Here is a 10,000-nt window from a genome sequence, read left to right as displayed (position 1 = left end):
GCTATGGTTCTCCACCTGGGTCAGGAAAGCAAAATTGTCCCTCTCCTCGCTGGAAGTCCAAAAAAAAGGCGTGAATTTGACTAAGTGCCTAGGAGCATTTCCCTTTAAGAAGGCCGACGTGCTATGGTTCTCCACCTGGGTCAGGAAAGCAAAATTGTCCCTCTCCTCGCTGGAAGTCCAAAAAAAAGGCGTGAATTTGACTAAGTGCCTAGGAGGATGTCCCTTTAAGAAGGCCGACGTGCTATGGTTCTCCACCTGGGTCAGGAAAGCAAAATTGTCCCTCTCCTCGCTGGAAGTCCAAAAAAAAGGCGTAAATTTGACTAAGTGCCTAGGAGGATGTCCCTTAAAGAAGGCCGACGTGCTATGGTTCTCCACCTGGGTCTGGAACGCCAAATTAGTCCCTCTCCTCGCTGGAAGTCCAAAAAAAAGGCGGAAATTTGACTAAGTGCCTAGGAGGATGTCCCTTTAAGAAGGCCGACGTGCTATGGTTCTCCACCCGGGTCCGGAACTCAAAATTAGTCCCTCTCCTAGTTGGAAGTCATCAAAAAAAGGCGGAAATTTGACTAAGTGCCATCATTTTAGAGTACCAGGACTATAGTGGGGGAATTGGAGCCCTCTGGTGGACACTCGCTGCAAATGCACCCTGAATTAAAGACATTATTTCCAGTTCTTTTGGGGCCCTATTTTCAGGCGTAAATTTGACTAAGTGTCTAGGGGCATGTCCCTTTAAGAAGGCCGACCTGCTATGGTTCTCCACCTGGGTCTGGAACGCCAAATTAGTCCCTCTCCTCGCTGGAAGTCCAAAAAAAAGGCGTGAATTTGACTAAGTGCCTAGGAGGATGTCCCTTTAAGAAGGCCGACGTGCTATGGTTCTCCACCTGGGTCAGGAAAGCAAAATTGTCCCTCTCCTCGCTGGAAGTCCAAAAAAAAGGCGTGAATTTGACTAAGTGCCTAGGAGCATTTCCCTTTAAGAAGGCCGACGTGCTATGGTTCTCCACCCGGGTGCGGAAAGCAAAATTAGTCCCTCTCCTCGCTGGAAGTCCAAAAAAAAGGCGGAAATTTGACTAAGTGCCTAGGAGGATGTCCCTTTAAGAAGGCTGACCTGCTATGGTTCTCCACCCGGGTACGGAAAGCAAAATTAGTCCCTCTCCTCGCTGGAAGTCCAAAAAAAAGGCGTGAATTTGACTAAGTGCCTAGGAGGATGTCCCTTTAAGAAGGCCGACGTGCTATGGTTCTCCACCTGGGTCAGGAAAGCAAAATTGTCCCTCTCCTCGCTGGAAGTCCAAAAAAAAGGCGTGAATTTGACTAAGTGCCTAGGAGCATTTCCCTTTAAGAAGGCCGACGTGCTATGGTTCTCCACCTGGGTCAGGAAAGCAAAATTGTCCCTCTCCTCGCTGGAAGTCCAAAAAAAAGGCGTGAATTTGACTAAGTGCCTAGGAGCATTTCCCTTTAAGAAGGCCGACGTGCTATGGTTCTCCACCTGGGTCAGGAAAGCAAAATTGTCCCTCTCCTCGCTGGAAGTCCAAAAAAAAGGCGTGAATTTTTGGGGCCCTATAATTAGTCCCTCTCCTAGCTGGAAGTCCAAAAAAAAAGGCGTGAATTTGACTAAGTGCCTAGGAGGATGTCCCTTTAAGAAGGCCGACGTGCCTTGGTTCTACACCTGGGTACGGAACGCCAAATTAGTCCCTCTCCTCGCTGGAAGTCCAAAAAAAAGGCGTGAATTTGACTAAGTGCCTAGGAGGATGTCCCTTTAAGAAGGCTGACCTGCTATGGTTCTCCACCCGGGTACGGAAAGCAAAATTAGTCCCTCTCCTCGCTGGAAGTCCAAAAAAAAGGCGTAAATTTGACTAAGTGCCTAGGAGGATGTCCCTTAAAGAAGGCCGACGTGCTATGGTTCTCCACCTGGGTCTGGAACGCCAAATTAGTCCCTCTCCTCGCTGGAAGTCCAAAAAAAAGGCGTGAATTTGACTAAGTGCCTAGGAGGATGTCCCTTTAAGAAGGCCGACGTGCTATGGTTCTCCACCTGGGTCAGGAAAGCAAAATTGTCCCTCTCCTCGCTGGAAGTCCAAAAAAAAGGCGTGAATTTGACTAAGTGCCTAGGAGCATTTCCCTTTAAGAAGGCCGACGTGCTATGGTTCTCCACCCGGGTACGGAAAGCAAAATTAGTCCCTCTCCTCGCTGGAAGTCCAAAAAAAAGGCGTAAATTTGACTAAGTGCCTAGGAGGATGTCCCTTTAAGAAGGCTGACCTGCTATGGTTCTCCACCCGGGTGCGGAAAGCAAAATTAGTCCCTCTCCTCGCTGGAAGTCCAAAAAAAAGGCGGAAATTTGACTAAGTGCCTAGGAGCATTTCCCTTTAAGAAGGCCGACCTGCTATGGTTCTCCACCCGGGTCCGGAACTCAAAATTAGTCCCTCTCCTAGTTGGAAGTCATCAAAAAAAGGCGGAAATTTGACTAAGTGCCATCATTTTAGAGTACCAGGACTATAGCTGGGGAATTGGAGCCCTCTGGTGGACACTCGCTGCAAATGCACCCTGAATTAAACACATTATTTCCAGTTCTTTTGGTGTTCCCGGGGAATGAGAGGCCTTTTGTGGGCCAGAAAGAGTGGGGGACCCTTGGAGCCCCTATTTTCAGACAGTTTGGCTTATTTCGGTGACGCCGGGGCGTCCATCAGGTCTTCCCGGGGAATGAGAGGCCTTTTGTGGCCATATGTCAACAAAAGAGTGGGGAAATGGAGCCCTCCGGTGGACTCCCGCTGCAAATGCACCCCCCAAATTAAAGACATTAATTCCAGGCCTTTTGGGGCCCTATATTCAGACGGTGTGTAGCCCTCCAGTGGACTCCCGCCTCCAATGCACCCCCCAAATTAAAGGCATCACCCCCCAAATTAAAGGCATCATTTCCAGTTCTTTTGGGGCCCTATTTTCAGACAGTTTGGCGGATTTCCTTGACGCCGGGGAGTCCTACAGGTGTTCCCGGGGAATGAGAGGCCTTTTGTGGGCCAGAAAGAGTGGGGAACCCTTGGAGCCCCTATTTTCAGACAGTTTGGCTTATTTCGGTGACGCCGGGGCGTCCATCAGGTCTTCCCGGGGAATGAGAGGCCTTTTGTGGCCATATGTCAACAAAAGAGTGGGGAAATGGAGCCCTCCGGTGGACTCCCGCTGCAAATGCACCCCCCAAATTAAAGACATTAATTCCAGGCCTTTTGGGGCCCTATATTCAGACGGTGTGTAGCCCTCCAGTGGACTCCCGCCTCCAATGCACCCCCCAAATTAAAGGCATCACCCCCCAAATTAAAGGCATCATTTCCAGTTCTTTTGGGGCCCTATTTTCAGACAGTTTGGCGGATTTCCTTGACGCCGGGGAGTCCTACAGGTGTTCCCGGGGAATGAGAGGCCTTTTGTGGGCCAGAAAGAGTGGGGAACCCTTGGAGCCCCTATTTTCAGACAGTTTGGCTTATTTCGGTGACGCCGGGGCGTCCATCAGGTCTTCCCGGGGAATGAGAGGCCTTTTGTGGCCATATGTCAACAAAAGAGTGGGGAAATGGAGCCCTCCGGTGGACTCCCGCTGCAAATGCACCCCCCAAATTAAATACATTAATTCCAGGCCTTTTGGGGCCCTATATTCAGACGGTGTGGAGCCCTCCAGTGGACTCCCGCCTCCAATGCACCCCCATAATTATAGACATCACCCCCCAAATTAAACACATTATTTCCAGTTCTTTTGGGCCCCTATTTTCAGCCGGTTTGGCGTATTTCCTTGACGCCGGGGAGTCCTACAGGTGTTCCCGGGGAATGAGAGGCCTTTTGTGGGCCAGAAAGAGTGGGGAACCCTTGGAGCCCCTATTTTCAGACAGTTTGCCGTATTTCGGTGACGCCGGGGCGTCCGTCAGGTCTTCCCGGGGAATGTGAGGCCTTTCGTGGGCCATATTTTCAGACAGATTGGCCTGTTTCAGTGACGCCGAGGCGTCCATCAGGTCTTCCCGGGGAGTGTGAGGCCTTTTGGGGCCCTATTTTCAGACAGAAAAAAAAGAAAAGTAACCCTTACACTACAAAGGACAGCGGGGAAACGCCCCCCCCAGCAAAGTCACAGGGGAAGTGGGGTAGACAAGTGGAGAGTGTCTGGGGAAAAGTCCACAAAATGATCAAAAATCACACCCAGGTACGAGTGCCACAAGTCCCGCCGCGTTCCACCAGTGTCACGGGGTGCCTGACATGTCCAAAACGCACCCAGCAAAGGCGCACTGTGATTGGGAAGAAAAGTTGGAAAAGTGGGCAAAAGTCCGGAAAAATGACCAAAAACCACACCCAGGTTAGAGCCCCACACGTCCTGCAGTCGCACCCGAGTCCTGGGATGCCCAACATGTCCAAAAAAATCAAAAAAAGCCCAAAAAATCAAAAAAATCCCCGGGCCGTATCTTGGACGCCGGCGTACCGCGTTCGGCCCTCGTGCCGTAGTTTGGCGACCGATTGTAAAAATTTGCCGCGACCGGCTAGTTTTTTTCCTTGGAGTAAATAGAGAGTAGATCCAGCAGAAAATATGCACTATAAACAAAGAGAGGGAGTTTGGAGGGGGGCAAAAACGCCCTCTTGGAACTTAGTCCCGCCGCGTTCCACCAGGGTTCCGGGGTGCCTGACATGTCCACGACGCACCCAGCAAAGGCGCACTGTGATTGGGAAGAAAAGTTGGGAAAGTGGGCAAAAGTCCCAAATTTGATTCAAAATCACACCCAGGTTCGAGTCCCACAAGTCCCGCCGCGTTCCACCAGGGTTCCGGGGTGCCTGACATGTCCACGACGCACCCAGCAAAGGCGCACTGTGATTGGGAAGAAAAGTTGGGAAAGTGGGCAAAAGTCCCGAATTTGGTCCAAAATCACACCCAGGTTCGAGTCCCACAAGTCCCGCCGCGTTCCACCAGGGTTCCGGGGTGCCTACAATGTCCACAACGCACCCAGCAAAGGCGCACTGTGATTGGGAAGAAAAGTTGGGAAAGTGGGCAAAAGTCCCGAATTTGGTCCAAAATCACACCCAGGTTCGAGTCCCACAAGTCCCGCCGCGTTCCACCAGTGTCTCGGGGTGCCTACAATGTCCACAACGCACCCAGCAAAGGCGCACTGTGATTGGGAAGAAAAGTTGGGAAAGTGGGCAAAAGTCCCGAATTTGGTCCAAAATCACACCCAGGTTCGAGTCCCACAAGTCCCGCCGCGTTCCACCAGGGTTCCGGGGTGCCTACAATGTCCACAACGCACCCAGCAAAGGCGCACTGTGATTGGGAAGAAAAGTTGGGAAAGTGGGCAAAAGTCCCGAATTTGGTCCAAAATCACACCCAGGTTCGAGTCCCACAAGTCCCGCCGCGTTCCACCAGTGTCTCGGGGTGCCTACAATGTCCACAACTTACCCAGCAAAGGCGCACTGTGATTGGGAAGAAAAGTTGGGAAAGTGGGCAAAAGTCCCGAATTTGGTCCAAAATCACCCAAAATCACACCCAGGTTCGAGTCCCACAAGTCCCGCCGCGTTCCACCAGGGTTCCGGGGTGCCTACAATGTCCACAACGCACCCAGCAAAGGCGCACTGTGATTGGGAAGAAAAGTTGGGAAAGTGGGCAAAAGTCCCGAATTTGGTCCAAAATCACACCCAGGTTCGAGTCCCACAAGTCCCGCCGCGTTCCACCAGTGTCTCGGGGTGCCTACAATGTCCACAACTCACCCAGCAAAGGCGCACTGTGATTGGGAAGAAAAGTTGGGAAAGTGGGCAAAAGTCCCGAATTTGGTCCAAAATCACACCCAGGTTCGAGTCCCACAAGTCCCGCCGCGTTCCACCAGGGTTCAGGGGCGCCTACAATGTCCACAACTTACCCAGCAAAGGCGCACTGTGATTGGGAAGAAAAGTTGGGAAAGTGGGCAAAAGTCCCGAATGTGGTCCAAAATCACACCCAGGTTCGAGTCCCACAAGTCCCGCCGCGTTCCACCAGGGTTCCGGGGTGCCTACAATGTCCACGACGCACCCAGCAAAGGCGCACTGTGATTGGGAAGAAAAGTTGGGAAAGTGGGCAAAAGTCCCGAATTTGGTCCAAAATCACACCCAGGTTCGAGTCCCACAAGTCCCGCCGCGTTCCACCAGGGTTCCGGGGTGCCTACAATGTCCACAACGCACCCAGCAAAGGCGCACTGTGATTGGGAAGAAAAGTTGGGAAAGTGGGCAAAAGTCCCGAATTTGGTCCAAAATCACACCCAGGTTCGAGTCCCACAAGTCCCGCCGCGTTCCACCGGTGTCCCGGGGGTGCCTGGCATGTCCACAACTTACCCAGCAAAGGCGCACTGTGATTGGGAAGAAAAGTTGGGAAAGTGGGCAAAAGTCCCGAATTTGGTCCAAAATCACACCCAGGTTCGAGTCCCACAAGTCCCGCCGCGTTCCACCAGGGTTCCGGGGTGCCTACAATGTCCACAACGCACCCAGCAAAGGCGCACTGTGATTGGGAAGAAAAGTTGGGAAAGTGGGCAAAAGTCCCGAATTTGGTCCAAAATCACACCCAGGTTCGAGTCCCGCAAGTCCCGCCGCGTTCCACCAGGGTTCCGGGGTGCCTACAATGTCCACAACGCACCCAGCAAAGGCGCACTGTGATTGGGAAGAAAAGTTGGGAAAGTGGGCAAAAGTCCCGAATTTGGTCCAAAATTATGCCCGGGTTGGAGTCCCACAAGTCCCGCCGCGTTCCACCAGGGTTCCGGGGTGCCTACAATGTCCACGACGCACCCAGCAAAGGCGCACTGTGATTGGGAAGAAAAGTTGGGAAAGTGGGCAAAAGTCCCGAATTTGGTCCAAAATCACACCCAGGTTCGAGTCCCACAAGTCCCGCCGCGTTCCACCAGGGTTCCGGGGTGCCTACAATGTCCACAACGCACCCAGCAAAGGCGCACTGTGATTGGGAAGAAAAGTTGGGAAAGTGGGCAAAAGTCCCGAATTTGGTCCAAAATCACACCCAGGTTCGAGTCCCACAAGTCCCGCCGCGTTCCACCAGGGTTCCGGGGCGCCTACAATGTCCACGACGCACCCAGCAAAGGCGCACTGTGATTGGGAAGAAAAGTTGGGAAAGTGGGCAAAAGTCCCGAATTTGGTCCAAAATCACACCCAGGTTCGAGTCCCACAAGTCCCGCCGCGTTCCACCAGGGTTCCGGGGTGCCTACAATGTCCACGACGCACCCAGCAAAGGCGCACTGTGATTGGGAAGAAAAGTTGGGAAAGTGGGCAAAAGTCCCGAATTTGGTCCAAAATCACACCCAGGTTCGAGTCCCACAAGTCCCGCCGCGTTCCACCAGTGTCTCGGGGGTGCCTACAATGTCCACAACTTACCCAGCAAAGGCGCACTGTGATTGGGAAGAAAAGTTGGGAAAGTGGGCAAAAGTCCCGAATTTGATCCAAAATTATGCCCGGGTTGGAGTACCACGAGTCCGGCCGCGTTCCACCGGTGTCCCGGGGGTGCCTGGCATGTCCACAACTTACCCAGCAAAGGCGCACTGTGATTGGGAAGAAAAGTTGGGAAAGTGGGCAAAAGTCCCGAATTTGATCCAAAATTATGCCCGGGTTGGAGTACCACGAGTCCGGCCGCGTTCCACCGGTGTCCCGGGGGTGCCTGCCATGTCCACGACGCACCCAGCAAAGGCGCACTGTGATTGGGAAGAAAAGTTGGGAAAGTGGGCAAAAGTCCCGAATTTGATCCAAAATTATGCCCGGGTTGGAGTACCACGAGTCCGGCCGCGTTCCACCGGTGTCCCGGGGGTGCCTGCCATGTCCACAACTTACCCAGCAAAGGCGCACTGTGATTGGGAAGAAAAGTTGGGAAAGTGGGCAAAAGTCCCGAATTTGATCCAAAATTATGCCCGGGTTGGAGTACCACGAGTCCGGCCGCGTTCCACCGGTGTCCCGGGGGTGCCTGCCATGTCCACAACTTACCCAGCAAAGGCGCACTGTGATTCAGAAGAAAAGTTGGGAAAGTGGGGAAAAAAAGGACCGGAAAATATCCAAAATTATGCCCGGGTTGGAGTACCACGAGTCCGGCCGCGTTCCACCGGTGTCCCGGGGGTGCCTGGCACGTCCACAACTTACCCAGCAAAGGCGCACTGTCAGTGGGGAAGACCAAACATGTCTCGGATTTTTTCCAAGTACCTTAACGAGAGAGGCTAAAAAGCACCTGTTTTTACCTTCTCTCGTTGTTGTACTTAGAAAAAAAACGAGAAAATAAAAAATCTGGGTTTTTTTCTAAGTACCTTAACGAGAGAGGCTAAAAAAAACCATTTTTTACCTTCTCTCGTTGTTGTACTTAGAAAAAAAACGAGAAAAAAATTTTTCCCCATTCATTTCAATGGGAGTTCATTTTTTTTTTGGGATTTTTTCTAAGTACCTTAACGAGAGAGGCTTAATTTTTCACCTACTTTTTACCTTCTCTCGATTTTTCGTTTTTTACCTGGTCGACCAAAACACCTCCATCTCGTTACTATGTGCACCATGTCTGACAGGCTGAAATCACAGGGAACGCGTCCGAGTCAAAGTGAGCTATTTTCGGACACAAATATGGTGTTTTTCCCCTCTATCCTCTGGTTCTTTTTTCAAACTGATCTTCCAGCATCTGAGCGACAGGGGCTCATGCAGACACCTGTGTCCGCCCGAGGGGCGCCTTCCCGGACACATATATGGTGCTTCCCCCCTCTTTACCCCGGTCCTTTTTCAAACTGATCTTCCAGCATCTGAGCGACAGGGGCTCATGCAGACACCTGTGTCCGCCCGAGGGGCGCCTTCCCGGACACATATATGGTGCTTCCCCCCTCTTTACCCCGGTCCTTTTTCAAACTGATCTTCCAGCATCTGAGCGACAGGGGCTCATGCAGACACCTGTGTCCGCCCGAGGGGCGCCTTCCCGGACACATATATGGTGCTTCCCCCCTCTTTACCCCGGTCCTTTTTCAAACTGCTCTTCCAGCATCTGAGCGACAGGGGCTCATGCAGACACCTGTGTCCGCCCGAGGGGCGCCTTCCCGGACACATATATGGTGCTTTCCCCCTCTTTACCCCGGTCCTTTTTCAAACTGCTCTTCCAGCTTCTGAGCGACAGGGGCTCATGCAGACACCTGTGTCCGCCTAAGGGGCGCTATCTCGGACACATTTTCAACTTTTCCCGCATGAATGAAATCCTGGAACTGATTCCACCCAGGTACTTAGGACTTCCAGGGCTTGAGCGACAGGGGCTCTGTCCGGAGCGTGTGTCCGCCTAGGGGGCGCTGTCCCGGACACATTTTCAACTTTTCCCGCATGGATGAAATCCTGGAACTGATTCCACCCAGGTACTTAGGGCTTCCAGGGCTTGAGCGACAGGGGCTCTGTCCGGAGCGTGTGTCCGCCTAGGGGGCGCTGTCTCGGACACATTTTCAACTTTTCCCGCATGGATGAAATCCTGGAACTGATTCCACCCAGGTACTTAGGGCTTCCAGGGCTTGAGCGACAGGGGCTCTGTCCGGAGCGTGTGTCCGCCTAGGTGGCGCTGTCTCGGACACATTTTCAACTTTTCCCGCATGAATGAAATCCTGGAACTGATTCCACCCAGGTACTTAGGGCTTCCAGGGCTTGAGCGACAGGGGCTCTGTCCGGAGCGTGTGTCCGCCTAGGGGGCGCTGTCTCGGACACATTTTCAACTTTTCCCGCATGAATGAAATCCTGGAACTGATTCCACCCAGGTACTTAGGACTTCCAGGGCTTGAGCGACAGGGGCTCTGTCCAGAGCGTGTGTCCGCCTAGGGGGCGCTGTCCCGGACACATTTTCAACTTTTCCCGCATGAATGAAATCCTGGAACTGATTCCACCCAGGTACTTAGGGCTTCCAGGGCTTGAGCGACAGGGGCTCTGTCCGGAGCGTGTGTCCGCCTAGGGGGCGCTGTCTCGGACACATTTTCAACTTTTCCCGCATGGATGAAATCCTGGAACTGATTCCACCCAGGTACTTAGGGCTTCCAGG

The sequence above is a fragment of the Nerophis lumbriciformis genome, unplaced genomic scaffold (genome assembly GCF_033978685.3).
Source record: "Nerophis lumbriciformis unplaced genomic scaffold, RoL_Nlum_v2.1 HiC_scaffold_46, whole genome shotgun sequence".
In the NCBI taxonomy this organism is placed as follows: Eukaryota; Metazoa; Chordata; class Actinopteri; order Syngnathiformes; family Syngnathidae; genus Nerophis; species Nerophis lumbriciformis.
Note: the sequence above shows the minus strand (reverse complement) of the source record.